This window comes from Tachysurus vachellii, chromosome 13 (assembly GCF_030014155.1).
Source record: "Tachysurus vachellii isolate PV-2020 chromosome 13, HZAU_Pvac_v1, whole genome shotgun sequence".
In the NCBI taxonomy this organism is placed as follows: Eukaryota; Metazoa; Chordata; class Actinopteri; order Siluriformes; family Bagridae; genus Tachysurus; species Tachysurus vachellii.
In genome coordinates, this window is record NC_083472.1 from 14,003,743 (window position 1) to 14,023,415 (window position 19,673).

Sequence of the window (19,673 nt, forward strand, 5' to 3'; positions counted from 1 at the left end):
CTGTTCTCTAACCAGGAACTGGAGGCCTCTGTCCCCTCCACCATTGCCCTGGTCAAGAGTTGCTGACAATTCTGGAGAAAAGCTTGTATGGGCCTTCTTCAAGGAGATATGCACAGTGGGCATCTCACAAGGGCCATCTGGCACCCCAGTCTGGATCTCATTTGCAGGAAGCTTGTGCCATGCTTTGTCGGGCCATTTCTCATCTCCAAGGTGCTCAACCCAGTGGTGGTCCGACTCAAGCTCCCCAGCGTCCTGCGTATTCACTTCCATGTCTCCAGAATCAAACCTGTTCAAGCATGCTTGCTGGTGATTCTGCCTGCCCTATGATACTTCTGCCTGGTTTGACCCTACCTGGTTTTGTAGTTGCTGTTTCCTGCCTGCCCTGTACTGTCCCGTTTTTGGGTTTGGATTTTTGAACTTTTTTTCACCCTGTATTGCCCTGCTTGCCTGTATTTTGATTACCATACTGTTTTTTCTTTCAGTTTCTGCCTGCTTATTTTTCATATTACTGGACTGCTGCTGATGTTGTTTAATGTCTGCCCTACATTGCCCTGTTTGCCTGTGCTTTTTTAATTATCGGACTGCCTGAATTATCAAACTGTGCCTCCCCTGTTTTAAGCTATCTTAAATTAAATAATTTAATTTTAAATTTGATCTGTGTCTCTTTTTTGAGTCCTCGCCTGCCATTCCTGACAGACATCCTGATGTAGGTTTCTTCTCTACAACATCAAAAGGATTCAACAATTTTCATTTACACAGGATGCTCAGGTGATTTTTCAGTTTCTTGTCATTTCAAGACTGGACTACTATATATACACTCCTGAACAAAGACTTATGACTGGGGGAAACATTCCACATATTTGCATTTTGTGCTGGTGGAATATAATTAGTTTGTTAGAATTGCTACAAAATCTCAAAAGAGGAAAAAGGAGCAAAGGACATAAAAACAGATGTTGCCAATTTATTGAAATCTACACCACTATGAACTAGATGGAAGAAGATGCTGCCTCAGAGCTGACACTATGGGATTACCCATGTCGCCATGCACCGGTCGATGACTGTGCCAGAGGCCATCAAAGAGCATGAGCAGACTGGGAACAGAACATCAGAGTGGGGTCCAAGTCTAGGTTATAGAACTTGATAAAGGTGTATGGAGAGGACCAACAAAACCGCAGCACAAATATCTTCAAGGGGGACACCCCTGGCTAAGGCAATGGACAAGGCTATACCCATAGTAGAGTGAGCATTGATGCTGAGAAGCGAGGCAAGACCACATGCCTCATAGGCCTGAGTAATGGCCTTCACTACCCAGTACGCCAGGCACAGTTTGGAAACTGGATAACCCCGTTCCAGCCTCCAAAACAGATGAAAAGGGTGGAGGAGTTATGCCACGAGCTGGAGCCATGGACATAAGTCCTCTAGGCCCTTAATGGGCAGAGCAAAATGCAGCCCCTCCTGTTCCACCGACTCATGGGGTGGGGGACAGTAGGCCTGTAGGATGAGATACTTCCTAAAATGAAAGAAAAATTTTATATTAAGACCAACAATATATTATTATGAATTTGCACTTTGCATCAACATTAACCTCTGTAGTGTTGTCTTGCTTGTCATGGTCTATTCCCCTGCCCTCTTCTGGCACCTTTAGAGAGAGTTGGTGTCTGCAACAAATTTGTTTTTGAAACGTGGATATATATATATATATATATATATATATATATATATATATATATATATATATATATATATGTGTATATATATGTATGTATATATACGTATATATATATATACATATATATACGTATATATACGTATATATATGTATATATATATATATATATATATATATATATATATATACGTATATATATATATATATATATATATATATATATATATATATATATATATATATATATATATACGTATATATATATATATATATATATATATATACGTATATATATATATATATATATATATATATATATATATATATATATATATATATATATGAAAATACATTTTTTTTTAATTTAGGTCGATGACAAAGTCTCTTAACCCCAAATACCATCCACCATCAAGGGACTATTTAGCCAATCAACTTATTGATGAATATTATATGATAGATATTTGTTATATATATATATATATATATATATATATATATATATTTCCTGTGGGCCCACCACCTGCAGGAGGAACCGTAAGGGGCAGGTGCAATGTGGATTGGGTGGCAGTCGAAGGCGGGGGCCTCGGCGACCCAATCCCCGGACACGGAATCTGGCTCTAGGGACATGGAATGTCACCTCGCTGGGGGCAAAGGAGCCTGAGCTGGTGCGGGAGGTTGAGAGATACTGACTAGAGATAGTTGGGCTTGCCTCCACGCACAGCTTGGGCTCTGGAACCCAACTCCTTGAGAGAGGCTAGACTCTCTACTACTCCGGAGTTTGGAGTTCACCCCGGGGAACGAGAGGGTCGTTTCCCTGCGCCTTCGGGTCGGGCATAGGTCTCTCACTGTTATTTGTGCTTACGGGCCAAATGGCAGTGTAGAGTACCCGACCTTCTTGGCATCTCTGGAAGGGGTGCTGGAAAGTGCTCCGACCGGGGACTCCATCGTTCTACTGGGGGACTTCAACGCTCACGTGGGCAGCGACAGTGAACCTGAACCCGAGTGGTGTTCTGTTATTGGACTTCTGTGCTAGTCACAGTTTGTCCATAACGAACACCATGTTCAAGCATAAGGGTGTCCATCAGTTCACATGGCACCAGGACACCCTAGGTCGGAGGTCGATGATCGACTTTGTGGTTGTTTCATCTGACCTCCGGCCGTATGTCTTGGACACTCGGGTAAAGAGAGGGGCGGAGCTGTCAACTGATCACCACCTGGTGGTGAGTTGGATCCGATGGCGGGGAGGAAGTTGGACAGTCTTGGCAGACCCAAACGTACTGTGAGGGTCTGCTGGGAACGTTTGACAGAGTCTCCAGTCAGAGAGATCTTCAACTCCCACCTCCGGCAGAGCTTCAGATCCCGAGGGAGGTTGGAGACATTGAGTCCGAGTGGACGATGTTCTCCACCTCCATTGTCGACACGACCGCTCGGAGCTGTGGCCGTAAGGTCTCCGTGGTGGCAATCCCCAAACCCGGTGGTGGACCCTGGAAGTAAGGGATGCCATCAAGCTGAAGAAGGAGTCCTATCGAGCCTGGTTGGCTCGGGGGACTCCGGAGGCAGCTGATAGGTATCGGAGGGCCAAGCGAGCTTCAGTCCGGGTGGTTGCGGAGGCAAAAACTCGGGTCTGGGAGGAGTTCGGTGAGGCCATGGAGAAGGATTATCGGTTGGCCTCGAAGAAATTCTGGCAAACCGTCCGGCGCCTCAGGAGGGGGAAGCAGTGCCCTGCGCACACTGTTTACAGTGGGAGTTGGAATCTGCTGACTTCGACTGGGGACATCCTCGGACGGTGGAAGGAGTACTTCGAGGTTCTCCTCAACCCCACCAACATGTCTTCCATTGAGGAAGCAGAGACCGAGGGCTCAGTTGTGGACTCGTCGATCTCCCAAGCTGAGGTCACTGAGGTAGTTGAGAAGCTCCTCAGTGGCAAGGCACTGGGGGTGGATGAGATCCGCCCTGAGTACCTCAAGTCTCTGGATGTTGTGGGGCTGTCTTGGTTGACACGCCTCTGCAATGTTGCGTGGAGGCTGGGGACAGTGCCTCTGGACTGGCAGACTGGGGTGGTGGTCCCTCTGTTTAAGAAGGGGGACCGGAGGGTGTGTTCCAACTACAGGGGGATCACACTTCTCAGCCCCCCGGAAAAGTCTCTGCCAGGGTACTGGAGAGGAGAATTCGGCCGATAGTCGAACCTCGGATTCAGGAGGAACAATGCGGGTTTCGTCCCGGTCGTGGAACACTGGACCATCTCTATACCCTCGCCAGGTTGCTGGAGGGTTCATGGGAGTTTGCCCAACCAGTCCACATGTGCTTTGTGGATCTGGAGAAGGCATTCGACTGTGTCCCTCGTGGTGACCTGTCGTGGAATATGGGGAGTATGGGGTCCGGGGCCCTCTGCTAAGGGCTGTCCTATATGACCGGAGCAGGAGTTTGGTTCGCATTGCCGGCAGTAAGTCAGACTTGTTCCCGGTGCATGTTGGACTCCGGCAGGGCTGCCCTTTGTCACCGGTCCTGTTCATTATCTATATGGACAGGATTTCTAGGCGCAGTCGGGGGCCAGAGGGAGTCCGGTTTGGGGACCACAGGATTTCGTCTCTGTTTTTTGCAGATGATGATGTCCTGTTGGCTTCCTCAAATCAGGACCTTCAGCGTGCACTGGGACGGTTTGCAGCCGAGTGTGAAGCGGCAGGGATGAGAATCAGCACCTCCAAGTCCGAGGCCATGGTTCTCAACCGGAAAAGGGTGGCTTGCCCTCTTCAGGTTGGTAGAGAGCTCCTGCCTCAAGTGGAGGAGTTTAAGAATCTTGGGGTCTTGTTCACGAGTGAGAGAAGGATGGAGCGGGAGATCGACAGGCGGATCGGTGTATCTTCTGCAGTGATGCGGTCGATATACCGGTCTGTTGTGGTGAAGAAAGAGCTGAGCCGCAAGGCGAAGCTCTCTATTTACCAGTCGATCTATGTTCCTACCCTCACCTATGGTCACGAGCTTTGGGTCATGACCGAAAGGACAAGATCCCGGATACAGGTGGCCGAAATGAGTTTCCTCCGCAGGGTGGCTGGGCGCTCCCTTAGAGATAGGGTGCGGAGCTCGGTCACTCGGGAGGAGCTCAGAGTAGAGCCACTGCTCCTCCACATCGAGAGGAGTCAGCTAAGGTGGCTCGGGCATCTGTTCCGGATGCCTCCTGGACGCCTCCCTGGGGAGGTTTTCCAGGCATGTCCAACCGGGAGGAGGCCCCGGGGAAGACCTAGGACACGCTGGAGGGACTATGTCTCTTGGCTGGCCTGGGAACGCCTTGGTATTCCCCCGGAAGAGCTGGAGGAAGTGTCTGGGGAGAGGGAAGTCTGGGCGTCCCTGCTTAGACTGCTGCCCCCGCGACCCGGCCCCGGATAAGCGGTAGAAAATGGATGGATGGATGGATGGATATATTATATATATATATATATATATATATATATATATATATATATATATATATATGTATAGGTTTTTTTTTCAAGCTTTAAAATGAACAAATATCTATCATACATATTTTTTACATCTGTGTGGGGTGGAACACCGGATTAGAAAAGCAGCGCTACATGTCACGTCTACTCGTACCGGCACTCCAGCCCAAGTTTATGCTATTTCATTTCATTTACTTATTACATTAGTAATTTCATTACATATCGGGTACTGCGACTCGAGTCATCCAGGCACATCTTAATCCCTAAATATTCATAATTAATATGATATTTTATTTACAAACGATTAACTTCTCTGTGTTGTTTGAACTTTGAACGCGTCTGCTTACAGCCATTAGGAAACAGCTTTCCTCAAGGTTTGCATGTCTTTTAAATGAGCTTATAATCAAATCAAAATTTTGTGTCTATATTTTTACTTGTATAGCAAATAGCTATATGTAAAATATGTAAAAGCATAATTAATTACATGTATGAGATTTTATTTACAAATGAGTTGAGTGCACAGATGTGTGTAGTAATCCAACAGCATACCTAACCACCTACCTAAACCATGGGGACTCAACTGTGGAAAAGGGATGTAACCCTTTTGCCACAAATCTGGGGACTGCCCTGTGGCACTCTTCAACTCTCTCTGTGGTCATTTTGCCTTTGCTTGCTAGGGTAAAAGGGGTAACCGTCTCTGAAGGACGAGGCGGCGGCAGCGTGGGAAATTGTGAGGATTCCGCATCATTTTGGACATCTAAAATGTAAATTGATATTTTGAGTCACTATGTAATTTATTTATGTTGAAGTACAGTAGTCCTCGTAAGCTTTCATACCTGGTGAAGTGGACATGTTAGGAGCAGTGGTTCTCAAACATTCAAAAACACTGCATGATTTCAGATTTATTCGGTGCTGGAGCAAGGGTTTGATCATATTAGTTGTACAGCCGCCTTTGCAGGATATCATTTTTTCACACGTGTTACACTTTGCTTCATTGTTGTAGCTTTGGAAATGAATCCACACTTTAGACTTTTTTTAGACATGTTTAACAGAAAGCATACCTCAGCACTGCGGTGATTTCTGTGGTAAGCTGCGTTAATTTGGTTGCGTGACTGTAAACAGTGTAAACAATTAATATTCATGAGGTAAGACATGGCTATTTAAAGTGACCACTCCCAGTGCTTTGCCCATCATCGCACTGGAACCGCGAAACTTTCAAAATTCCGTGCGGTTCCGGTTCCTGCTAAAAAACAGAACCGGTTCTGAATTATAAATAAGAACCGGATCTCGGTTCCCAACCCTACAAATCACTGTAAAGTAATGCGACTGACACACAGCTTCAGTAACAAGACATGCACGGTTCTTTACTACTGTAGGTGCTGCAGTGCATATACAAAGTAGGAGGAGTCATAGCATCAACTACGGAGCACTTAAAGAAACACTCCCAAAATGACAATACATTACATCTCCCCTCCTAAGCATGAAACAAAACCATGCTAAAATAATCACTTGTATATATACAGACATTACAAAAATTAGACATTGTGGTGTTTGATCTTTAACTCTGTAATTTGCATAAACTTGCATGTTCACTTAAAAAAAGGGATTTTAACACAGCATGCATGCAATACATTACAATCACCAACTCTTTATAGAGAGGCCAATGCTAGGAACAGAGCCATCTTCAGGGTCAGAAACTTCTCAGAGGCTGACTCCATGGGCTCAATGGGGGCTTTCAGAACCCCCTCCAGGACCACAGAGAGGAAGGAAGCCGCGGTCTACAGGAAGGCCTCAGCTGCCTGACACCACACAGAAAGTGAGAGACCAGAGGGTGCCTACCCAAGGAGGCCCCTAGGACAGGTTCGTGGTTTGCAGCGATGGCGGCCATGTACACCTTTAAAGTAAATGAGGACAGGCCCTGAGAAAAGCAAGACTGCAGGATAAAAAAAAGCCTCAAATTCAGAGCATACAATGTCTTAGTGGAAGGAGCCCTAGGATTCAGTAGAGTCTCTGTCACCTTAGATGAGAGGCCTGCCTCTAGGAACTGGTCCCCCTCAGGGGCCAGACCAAAAGCTTCCACATCTCTGAGCGGGGGTGTAGGATTGCCCCCTAAAGAGGAGATCCTTCCTGAAAGGAACCTCCCATGGAGTGTCATCCAGTAGGGAGACTAGGTCCGTGAACCAAACTCGAGAGGAGCAACTAGGAGAAGGTTGGCTGGGTTGTAGTGCATTCTGGCTAGGACTTGGGGGAGCAGAGCTACCGGGGGAAAGACATACAGACAGAAAATCAGAATTGGAGGGAAAATCACAGCGGACAGTGGGTCGACTCCTTGGAGGCAAAAAGATCCACTTCCGCCTGGCCGAAAATCTGCCAAATTCGCTCCACCACATGGGGGAGGAAACGCCACTCCCCGGGCCTCAGCACCTGCCTTGACAGGAAGTCTGCCTCCCAATTTACATGCCCCAAAATGAAAAAGCTGTCAGCAAAAGTAATCTGGTCTCTGCCCAGAGCAGAATCTGCTGTGCCAACCTGAACAGGGGGCGCAAACGCAGACCGCCCTGATGATTGATATAGGACACCACCGCAGTGCTGTTTGTCCGTACTAAGACATGGCAGCCCCTGAGGTGTGGGAAAAAGTGTTTCAATGCTAGAAACACAGCCTTCATCTCCAGGCAATTCATGTGCCATGAGGCAGACCCTGGGCAGGGTGGCCATCCAAGGTCGCTACCCAGCTCGAAAGCGAGGCATCTGTCGAAAGAGTCCTGCAACGGTGAAGCGACACTAGAGGGACCCAAGGCCAGGAACCGGGGTCTTTTCCACATAAGAAGGGTATGAAGCCCACGGTGTGTAACCCTTATAACCCTGAGGGGATGTCTGTGAGGATGAAAGCGCACACCCCTGACCCAGAGCTGGAATGGATAACATGAAGGCCGAGCACCCTCTGTGCACTGGCAACAGAGAGGCCTCCGCCTAACCAAATAGCTTTCACTGCTGACAAGATGGAAGCCACCTGAGTGGAAGACAGATGTGCCCGCATCATGGTGGAGTACCAAACTACCCCCAGAAAGGTGGTTCTCTGAGAAAGAGAAAGCACATGCTTTTCTGGGTTCAACCTGAGGCCTAGAGACCTCATATGTTCAAGCACAGTATTTTGATGACTGGCCGTCATAGCCTTCGACTGGGCCAGAATTGAGCCAGTTGACCAGGTAATTCAGTACACAGATGCCCTGGAGATGCAACGGTGCCAGGGCAGCATCTATGCACTTTGTAAACGTGCATGGTGAAAAGGAAGAACACAATAACCTGAGGAACTTCCTATGCTCTGGCAGAATGCCTATGTGAAAATAATCCTCTTTGAGGTCGATCGTCACAAACCAGTCCTCGTACCTGATCTGGGACACATTAACCTTGAGCGTGAGCATCTTGAACTTGTAAGTCTTCAGAGTACAGTTCAGAGCCTGCAGGTCCAAAATTGGACGCAGCCCCCTGTCCTTCTTGGGAACAAGGGAATACCGGCTGTAAATGCCGGAGACCCGCTCTGGGAGGGGAACATGCTCTATGGCTCTTTCCTCAGGAGTGAAAGAAGTTCCTCTTGGAGGAACACCACCTGGTGCCTGTCAACGATCGTAGGCAACACACCCTGAAAACGTGGAGGATGGGAGGAGAACTGGATCCTGTACCCTTTTTCTGCAGTATACAAAACCCATCGAGACACCCCCGGTAGAAGTTTCCATGCTGCCAGGTTGTCTGATAGTGGTATCAACCTTGCACAGACCTCCCGGGTGCCCTGAAACAGCACACTGGCAAGTGCTAACCCAGGGAGATCCGTGCAAGGGAGAGGGCAGGCACAGACACTACTGCTCCGAAAAGCCTGAGGCAGCGGGGTGGGCTGTAGGGGGAGGTTTGATGAAAAGGCGCTCCTTCGTAGCCCGCCTGGCTGAGATGATGGACCTAAGGTCCCCTCTCACCTAAAGGGTCTGGGCCTCGGCTGGAAGATGAGGCTGCTTTCTGCGGTGAGGGAGAAAATCCCTGAAAGCCACCGACTGGCATTTCACCTCCTGATGCCTGTCAACGACAGTACTCACTGCGTTGCTGAATAAGCCCTGATGTGAAATCAAGGTGTCCAGGAGAAAGGACTTATCCTTATCTTTAATACCAGTCAAATTGAGCCACAGGTACCTCTCTGTGGCAACCAGCACAGCCATTGAATGGCCTATGGAGCGGGCTGTCTGCTTTGTGGCACGGAGCGCACAGTCGAGCTCTGGCAACATGTCAGCCTGGTAGGCCTGCAAAACTGCCATGGTGTGCAGGCTCGCACTCGCTTGTCCTGCTGCCGTGTAGGTCTTACGCACAAGGTCTGAAGTAGCTCTACAAGGCTTGGTTGGAAGGGCAGGTTTCCTCCATGCGGGCAATTTAGGTGAGAGATAGCCCGCAAGCGTCTCTTCAATCCCAGGCATCGCCCCATACCCATGACTTTCAAGCCCTATAATGCCTGAATAGTCAGACATGGCAGGGGCAAAAAGACACGCTGAAAATGGATTTCCCCTAGACCTCAACCCCTCGGCATGGAGGTCTGGGAAAAATGGCAGCCACCTGCTTGAAGGTAGCCTGCAGCCTGAAGTCAGAAAGCGGTCATCTAGCTTAGAACGGACGACACTTACCTCCTCTTTTGGCATATCTAAATTTAACTTAGACACAGCGCATTTCACCACCTCGAGGAGCTCCTTAAATGCCACTGATTGCATCGGCAGTTCAGAGGGGGAAAGTCCCTCCCGACCCGTGTCGAGCTCCTCAGAGCACGATGCGGAAAGCAGCATACTCTCTTCTGGGTCTGGAGAAATCACAGTGTGAGCACCCGAAACTGAAACTGAGCAAACGGAGTCAGGGGAGAGGGCAAGAGAAAGGGAAATACCCATCTCTTTGCTCTCTTTGCTAACTCAACCTGCGAACCCCATTATCGAAGCTGGCTTGGCAGACACGGGACCCAAACCATGCGCAGCTGTAGCTGAAAATACAGCCAAGTGGGATCGGAGAGTAAGCAGAGGGAATCCCTCACAATGCACACAGCCGGCTACCTTGAGAGCCGACACATACACAGAACGCTTCCTGAAGATAAAGAAACTGGAGTAATGGGACTTGGATGCCCTTATATGGACTTACTGGTGTGTAATAACTTTGTCACGTGTCCTTCCTGAGCCATTAAATTGGCGTGTGTTCACGCAGAGCTTCAGACACAACTTCCTCACAGAAGCATTCCCATAGCATCAGCTCTGATGCAGCGTCGAGTTCCCTCCAAAGGGAACTACATATTGTGTTTACTTGTGTGATCTTTGACTAATATTTAAATTAGTTTAATGATCTTAAACATTCAAGTTTGACAAACATGCAAAAAAATAAAAAATAAAATAAAACCAGGAAGGGGCCAACACTTTTTCAAACAACTATATGCGTATATATTGATCCTGGAGAAAATTCTAGAATATATATATTATGAATAAAGTGCACATGTGTGCAATTGTAGTGCAATATTTGCAACAATTAAAGAGAATTAAAAACAGCAGCAGGAATGAGGAAGAAATAACAACTCTAGATAGATCTCACCTCTTACCATGCTCTCCTGCCAAAATTCTATTCTAAAATGACTTAAGCAAAAACTGCCTTCTACAAAGAAAAATTGAAGGTTCTGCAAAAGATCCTTGTAAATTCTGACAGAAGAGATCATTTTATCCTGCAATCCTAGCACCAATCCAATCCAAATTGCACAGCGTGGACATTGTGTCTTCATTAGTTGATGGTGGCTAAGCAGACTTCACATACGATTGTGTTTTTTTTTTTTTATAATGAAGTTTGTCATTCGCAAAGCTAGATATTCTGAAAACCAGGGTATGGAAGTTTTAAAAAATTGTTTAAATTAGTAGATTAAAAACATAATAATAAATTGTACAAAATCTTGTCATATTTCTTGTAGGTGCACAGTAACAGTAAGTAAGATTTTATTTATTCTCACAAATTGTATAATTATACACAGTTCCCTGCAACCCAGTTTTATAAGCCGTATAGAGATGGATGAATGGATGGATGGATGGAGGGATGTTAATACAATTTTACTGATAGATTCTACATATTGATGCATTCTCATACTTCATGCATGTTTCTCATACTTAATGTGATACTGATACATACGCCAAAGTTAACCTATGACCTTGATATTAATGGACCTTGATTTTAATGGGGCTGTTGTGAATAAGGAAACTGTTCTTTTGGTGAACTTATTAACTGCACAAGCAAAATTATGCTTCTTGAGTCAAAGCATTGAGCAAATTGTATTATGATAAGCTGGAACTCAAATATAATTAGCTACAGAGAATGTTCTTTAAAAACACTAATTTGTGAATTGGAGCCTCATAGAAGTCTCAAATTAGGAACATACATATCCAAAGCAATATACTCATATATGAAAATTTGCAAATGCAGATATAACAATTAATTCATACATGTTGAAGTAATTATACTGACATACGTGTCCTTTAGTGACACATGTTTTTGGATTGCGTAGGAAACCCTTTCACAATCCCACTAAAGGATGTGTCCTAGTTTGCACGGGTTAGTATTGAAAACACAAGATCAACAATTAGAGTTGCTCTTACCTTGAACGCAGGTATCCTTCGAAGTCCCTCAGTCTTCTAACAAAGGTTTTGCTCCAAGTTCTTCTACCTATTCTATTGATTGAATCTTTAGATGAAGGAGGCAGACTTAGACCGTTTTGTCTTTTCAGGATCCTCACAATGGGAGGCCTTGTTTTTATTAAAAGTAGTGTAATACAAATAGATGTGTGTAATATATGTAATGTAAAAGAAAAGAAAATTACAAACAAAATCTCCTTCAAATAGTCAAACAATTCTAAGCCTGCGTTTGTTCTCCTGATGCACCCTCTATAAGAAATAACAGAGTATAACACAATGAGCTTGCCTCAAGGTGAATGCACACTGATAACTAGTTCTAAAACCCTATTTATAAAATTTCTTAGTATGATCTCATAACGGTCATTCTGCTTCTGTCAGCATCCTATCAGGTCTCTCATGATCTCATACCTTTGCAAAACATCCTGAGAAGTCTCCTAAGCTGCACGGCTGACTGTGTGTTCTTATTTGGCTGACACAAAGCTGCTGACACAAAACTTGTGATTTCTTTTTTAAGCTTTCACTGTTACTCTCTATCTTAATATCTAAACATACTAATGAAAATTATATAATATCTTAATCACACAATGGTTACATAAATTCATATATAAAGGTAAATGAAACTTATCATTCTATAAAATGGAAAAGAAAATTCATATAAAGGTAAATGAAACTTATAACAATTCTATAATCTTCTTTCAGCGAGATGATGGGTCTTGATCCAATTGTCTAGGTACAGTGTCTGTTCCTCTTTGGGTTGACTCAGGTTCCTTCTAGGTCTTTTTCTTCACAGTTCTAATCAGATATATTCAATTTCTTTATGTCATATAACAATTTCCCCATTTCTTTTAGCTTCCTTTTTCCTTGCTCTCTGTCTTTGTTGTCTTTTGTTTCGTTTCTCTCTTTTTGCTGCATTAATTTCACTCTGTTTCTTTACAGTATTTGATGAGATTGTCACATAAGGATAACCAGGTGCACGTTGTATGGCAGTTTCATGTAATATGGCAGTTACTCCACTCCTAAAATTTCTATTCACAATGTAATGAAAATCCAGAATTTACAAATATACGTATGTATCTATGAATTATATTTTGCATTTTTGCATCATTGTAATATCTTTTGTGGACACCCATCTTACCAACTGCCAGAGTGAGCTTTCTTTTAAAAAACTGAGCACCATCACTTACTCTTGGCTCATTTCCTGTTTCCTCATATACTTAAACCCTATAATAACATTGCGTCTTCATATCAAATTTCTAGTTACCATGCCTAACAAAACATTCTTCATTGTTTATCATGATTTTCAATTTGAATGCTCATATTTTTGCCCATTATGCCTGTTTTTTGTTCTCAATTTCATATTGTGTATTTGTATTGTTTGCCTGGTTGGACTATTTACTTGTTTGTAGATATCTGCTTTGAACACTACCTACATCTTTCTGCCTAAATATTTGGATTTATATGCTCATCTCCCTCATTAAACCTCTGCACATGGTTTCTCAAGCTGCTTCCTTCTCTAGTCCCTTACAGAATATTTTGCCTACATTGAATCCAGTGGAAGTTTCACAGCTCCAGTCCACTCTTGCTTATCAAAGTGAAGCACTCAGAGGCTATCAGGGACAACTAAAGGACCTAAGAGTGGCCAACAAACACCTTATGCAGTATATCCATTCCCTCCCATCACAGAGGGACAAATCATTAAGATTTGTACCTCCAGATAAATTTGATGAAAATAGAGGGATTGCAGGGGATTTATATCTCAGTTCAAAATCTATTATCCTTGGTCCTATTAGATAGGAGTATGGGGGAAATCAAAGAGGAAGAGCAAACCTACTGGTCCACACCACCACCTTGCTCTCTTTTTACACAGTATATGCCTCAGATGCTATGCTAATGTTTGTCTAATGGTCCATAATTTCCTCAGTGCTGGACACCCAGGAATTCAGAGAACTGTTACTCTGGTTCAGAATGTATTTTGGTGGCCACCATTAGTCCTGGATGTTACTATGTATGTAAAGTCATGTCCAAACTGTGCCCAGTTAAAAACCTCCAGAGAACTTCTATTCCCATTCCTATTCCCAAAGGACCATGCCCCATTTATCTGCCGATTTTGCAAACAACCTACTCAATGTGAATGGGTTTACAACCATGCTGGTACTCATCAACTGATTCTCTAAAGCCTGCAGACCCAATATTCCAATTAATTGTCCACCTACTGATATAAAAACTACTATCGCCCTGTTTCAATATGTTTTCAGAATCTATGGCCTGCCAGAGTACATTGTGTCGGACTGAGGACCACCTCCAGTTTACCTCCAGGGTTTGGCAGGCCTTCTTCTTTAGGCAACATAATATTACTGTGAATTTAACCTCAGGCTATCATCAACAGGCAAATGTTCTTGTAAAAAAGCTGAATCAAAAATAAGACAATATTTAAGGTTGTATTGTATTAAAGAGCAACAAAGATGGAGTGTATGTCCAGAACACCCTCAACCAAAGATGGAGTGCATGCCTAGAACTCCCTCACCCATGCATCCACAGGACTTTTCCCTTCTGAAGTGTGCTGGGCTATCAAACTTAAAGCTCCATTGTTAAGCTGAACCATTTACAGTGCTGGCTCACTACTGTAACTGGTCCAAACATTGCCTGCCCTGAGTATAATGGATCATGAGACTCTTCTCCCATTTCAGACTAAAGGAGCACCTGTTTACATGGTCAAAGCAATCATGGACTTTACTTGGACTTTACATCTTTACTTTAGGACTTTCACCAAGCTCATCCCAATTGTCTGACATTGTGATTCAGAGTGATGCCCCCACAGAAAAATACCTTGAGGGTACACAGTTTACATTGCTTCTTTACAATATATTGCAAGTTACCTTGCCTTACAAAGTGTTCTTCATTGTTTATTGCCTCATGTTTTCGACCATTGTGCCTTTTTTTTTGGATTCTTGTCTTTCACATCACGTATTTGTGTTTGCCTGGTTAGATCATTTGCTTGTTGCCAAATGTCTGCTTTGAACACTGACTGCATCTTTCTGCCTAACAATTTGGATTTGTATGCTCCTCTTACTTATTAAGCTTCTGCACATGGATTCTCAAGCTGCCTACTCATCTGTTCCATTACAATCATACTTTGAAGTTAAATTTATTTATGCTTTTAAGTACCTCAATCTGTGAGGGTAAATTCAGTGTAAATTCAACACTGCTGATACAATCCAAGGTAGAAATGATTGTTCTGCCTCCTCCAACTAGTGATGCCACTCCTCCGCGGTGAGTTTGACGGCAGCAGCTCTCGTTCTCTAATAGCATAGTTCTGTTTGGAGAGGCTGAGGCGACCATAAAAAAATGCACAAGGTTGAGGCTTATTGTCCTTGTGGTTCCTCTGGGACAAGATAGCTCTGATGAAGTAATCAGATGCATCAACCTCTAGTAAAAACTGACACAAGGGGTCTGGCAGGGTTAGGATGGGTGCAGAGGTGAAGAGTTGCATGAGACACAAGCTTGCTCGGCTTCAGGGTTCCAGGTATAGGGTCACAGGGAGGAAGAGAGCTGGTGCAGAGGTCTTGCCATGGAGCTGTAGCTTGGCGATCTCTAAGAACTGCTGGAATTGCCTTCAGTTCAATTTGATTACTCCCTGGTGCCAGGATAAAACCCAGGAAGGTATGCGCTATTTTGAAATTTCTTTGTTTCCATATTTTTGCAAAAGCATCTATGATGCCATAAGGACATTTGGAGTCTGTGTATATAGATACTACTTTTCTCTCAGATAAGTAACATGCTCTGCTGCTTGTGCAGATGTATATGGCAATAATTGTGATTCAACTACTTTGTCAGGCAATTTTACAACCACATTTCCACATAACTACACCCTGTCAGATGGGTTTGAGCATGAAACATCAAAATATATATCAGACTATACAGCACTTTTCAAGGTTGCAAAGCTTTCAGTCATTACATGAGGCCAGACACTGGGTATGTGGTTGAAAAAAGCAAGTACCTAGCTAGACTCATACACTTCTGATAGGTAGCACAGGGAGCACTTTTTTTTTTGCTGAAACAGGGCCACAGTATTCTATTACAGCAATGGAAGAACAAGTAGCACCAGTGTCAACAGGGAAGCAATAGTCTTTGTCATCTACATGCAAAGTTAATTAGTGATTATCATACAGCAAAGTTATTATTGAATGATTGTGCGGTTCATGCAGTGTTCTTTTATTTTGAACTACACCGAAATCATAACTGTTTACTGGCACTTAACTTAAACACTGTTTGATTTTATTTTAAACTGTTCTGTGATGATTGTAGAACCACGAATCCATTATTTCAATCTTTTCAAAGGATGTGAGACTTCAGCACATGTAGTACATGTAAAGTAATTTTGTCAACATTATGCTCACAACAGTAGAGAACTAGTTAAATCAATAAAAGCCGTACAGACTGATATATTTAAACTCCACGCACTAACATTGATCAAAATTATATGAAGTTCCTCTCTAAGAGGAAGAAAGACCCGAATAGATGATATATTAGGGATAAAAATTAGGGATTGGCTCTGCTGGCTTGCTAGTTGATGTTGCCCAGGACACTTTGGCCTTGTCATCGTGACCTGCCAATATCCCTTCATGAGGTCTAGTGTAAAAATAAACCGGAAACTCCCTAGTATTAAGGTTGTCACACAGATAAAAAAAAAAGTTTACACAGACTACTTACCAAAATATGGCAATGGGTTCATCTATCAGCCTAAGCTGATAATGCATTGCATTCTGCAAAGGTAAACTGGACTGTTGTTTGTAAAAAAAATATAGAGGGGAAACCAAGCCTCCCCAATGGTCTGTCCTGGGGAAGAGGAGGTTTTAAATATTTATGTTTGTTTTAGGGGAGGAGGTTGTAGGGAAGTTTAAAGGCAGACCTGAAAAATGGAAATAACTACCAGAAATGTCTTATAAAGGGTGCACATTAATCACTTATAATCTACATCTGCTGGCAGACATATATGTGGTTCTTTTGGGACAAGCTGTACTGGATGCCCCAGTGTGCTCATGCTGTAAACAAAAAAGGAGGGTGGACATGGACTGATACGCCTGCAAAGCAGGACAGTGGCCTTTCATCTGCAGATCATACAAAGTCTTCTCAACAGCTCATCAAATTTTAGCTGGCACTAGCTACATGCACCTTATTACAGAGCATTGAAGGCCTGGACAGGAATCTTTTCTTGATGTAATTGTGTAAAGTTGAATACAAGCATGAAGCCAACGTTCTATCAAAGCCTGTATAAAGTATTAAAAGAACTTTTTCACGCTGCAGAAGGACAATACCCACTCTCTTCACTTGGCTTCTTTAAGAATTGCTGATTCATGGAGCACAAATTGTGTGAATTCTTGAATGTTTATTGAAATGTACTACAAAAACATCCACAACTAGTCCCTTGGAGAATGCAAGGGACTAGTTGACAGGTGGGAGGCAGATTATCTGTTCACGAATATAAAGGACAGACCTGTTTGTCTTGTGTGCGGAGCTAACGTGTCTGTAACGAAAGAATATAACATAAGAAGACACTAATCGAAAAGTTGGATTTTCATTGAATGAAATGATTATTTTTGGTTGTTTTGTTGTTGGTTTTGAAAAAGATCCACTTCAAAAAGGAACTTAAAATGATACAGTGAGAGGCATAATTTATTTTATTTATTTAAATAAGAAATGAACACCACTGATGTGCCTTTAATTTTATGTCTTTTATCAAGCTCTGGTTGTTCCAAATCCTGTGTTCTAAAAAAACTAAAGTTTGTTTCCATATGAAAAAGGTTGAACATTACATATCAGTTGCAGTTAATTTTTCAATAAATATTCAGTTTGGCCCATGACTTTATCTCAGTTTTATATTTTGGCCCACTGTAAATTTGAGTTTGACACCCCTGACATAAGGTCTCGGTGAGACATCACCATATTTCTCCTTCTTGGGCTTCAACCTGTGTCATGCCCCAAGGGAGTTTTGTTCCATCTAGTTCATTAAGCATAGTTCTACACCATGTGGTTTTATAGCAGCTTGGTATTTGGTATTATGGTGGTATCTAACATAGTGTCTTTTTTGGAATCCTCTCAGCTGGAAGCATTGGAACACAGCCCAACCACCTCAGATGGCATTGCTGGAGCATGATGTTGCTTTATTGTCATATCTATACAATAATAACAACAGGAAATAACAGGAAACCCCCTTGACCACAGAAAACAGCACTAGCCACAGGTCCACCAGTTAGGAAATAGAGAGGGAGTGTAAAAAAAAAAATCATTAAATCAAAATCACTTCAAATCATTAATGCAGAGGGAGGCTCATCACGGGAAAAAGGAGGGTAAGATAAATACTTTTTGACCTTGTTTATTAAGACTGATACCCCATCCACATGGTCATGAGGAACCAACTTATCTACAAACCAATGTATTCTGAATGCGTTGGTGGTCAAATTGACCTAAGAGATCTTCTGATAAATAGCATTCTAAGGAACATTTGTGGTTAACATTAGTCTTTGAAAATTAGCAACATCACATGGTAAAGGATAGTTTTGAGGAATATGACATTTAAACTTAACATATGAAAGATCGTCAGATCAAGATGAAAAGGAAAAGGGGTTCACTTTTACTATAAGCAAATTCAAGGCAATGTAAAGTAAATTAAAATGTATGTAAATTTAAAGTATGAAGCGAGTGTGGATGTGTTAATATTTTGTTGACATGGTTGTTTGAGTATTTTATATCCTTGGATTTTTACGTACAACAGTCTCTATAATAATGTGAAAAACAAAAACTTAAAAGGGTCTTTATGATGAAACACCTTGTTGATGAAAGAGCTCATATTAGAATGACCTGGATGGTTTGAACTTACAGGAAGTTTATAGTACCTCAAATAATCACTCTTTACAACACATGTGAGCAGAAAACATGTCAACATGAACAAAAACAAAAAAGTGGATAGGCTAAAGCCATGGACGACCACACCAGGTACAAAGTGGATGGTGAATGTAAATGGATGTATGCTTATTTTAACTTCCATTGTGAATTCACAAATTTGAATCTGAATTCACAAATTTGATTGTATAAAAACTGCTGATTCATTATAACTATATACAATAAATAACTTTTTTTTTGTTTTATCTCATTCACAGGAACTTTTATTAAACTTTTGAGAAGTAGTGTAATAAATCTTCTGCAACAGTGCATATCTAAAAGAACATGAACAAGAAAAATACACAAGAACATCAGTGAGTCACAACTTTATTATAATGTAAGCACAATCAAGATAAACAGAATAGGCCATTTTAATAAATTAGCAAATTATAAATTGTGCCTTTTTTATTTGTCAAAAGATGTCATCACACTAATCAAATGAGCATACCTTATCCCCTTTGCTTGTTGAACCAATAATTAAGGGTTCTATCTGCTGATTCATTAGAATTTTATTGTTGTTAGTCCTAGTAAGAGAAGAAATATACAGTCTTTGCTCAGTAAGAAGCATGCAAGAATTTCTGTGTCAGAAAAAGGGTGCCTCCATGGAGTGAAAAATCAGACACAAATGCAGAGAAGGCAAGTAGCAAGTGTTTCATTAAAAGAAACTCGACTGGCCAAACACAGGGAAACATGAGGGAAGAAGGAAAAAAAAATTATAGAACTACAAAATAAACAAGATACAACAAAACCAAAAACAAGCGCATAAAACAAAAACAAATCCAAGAAACATTTAGGCATGCAACAACAAGGACACTGTAAAAAAAACAGATGCAGGACCACAGGATTAAGAGGGAAGGTAATTGGGAAGACATGAGGAACAGGTGTGCAGAGGTGGGAAGAGGTAAAGTATAGGGTGGGGTAAACACATGTGATAGCAAAACAAAT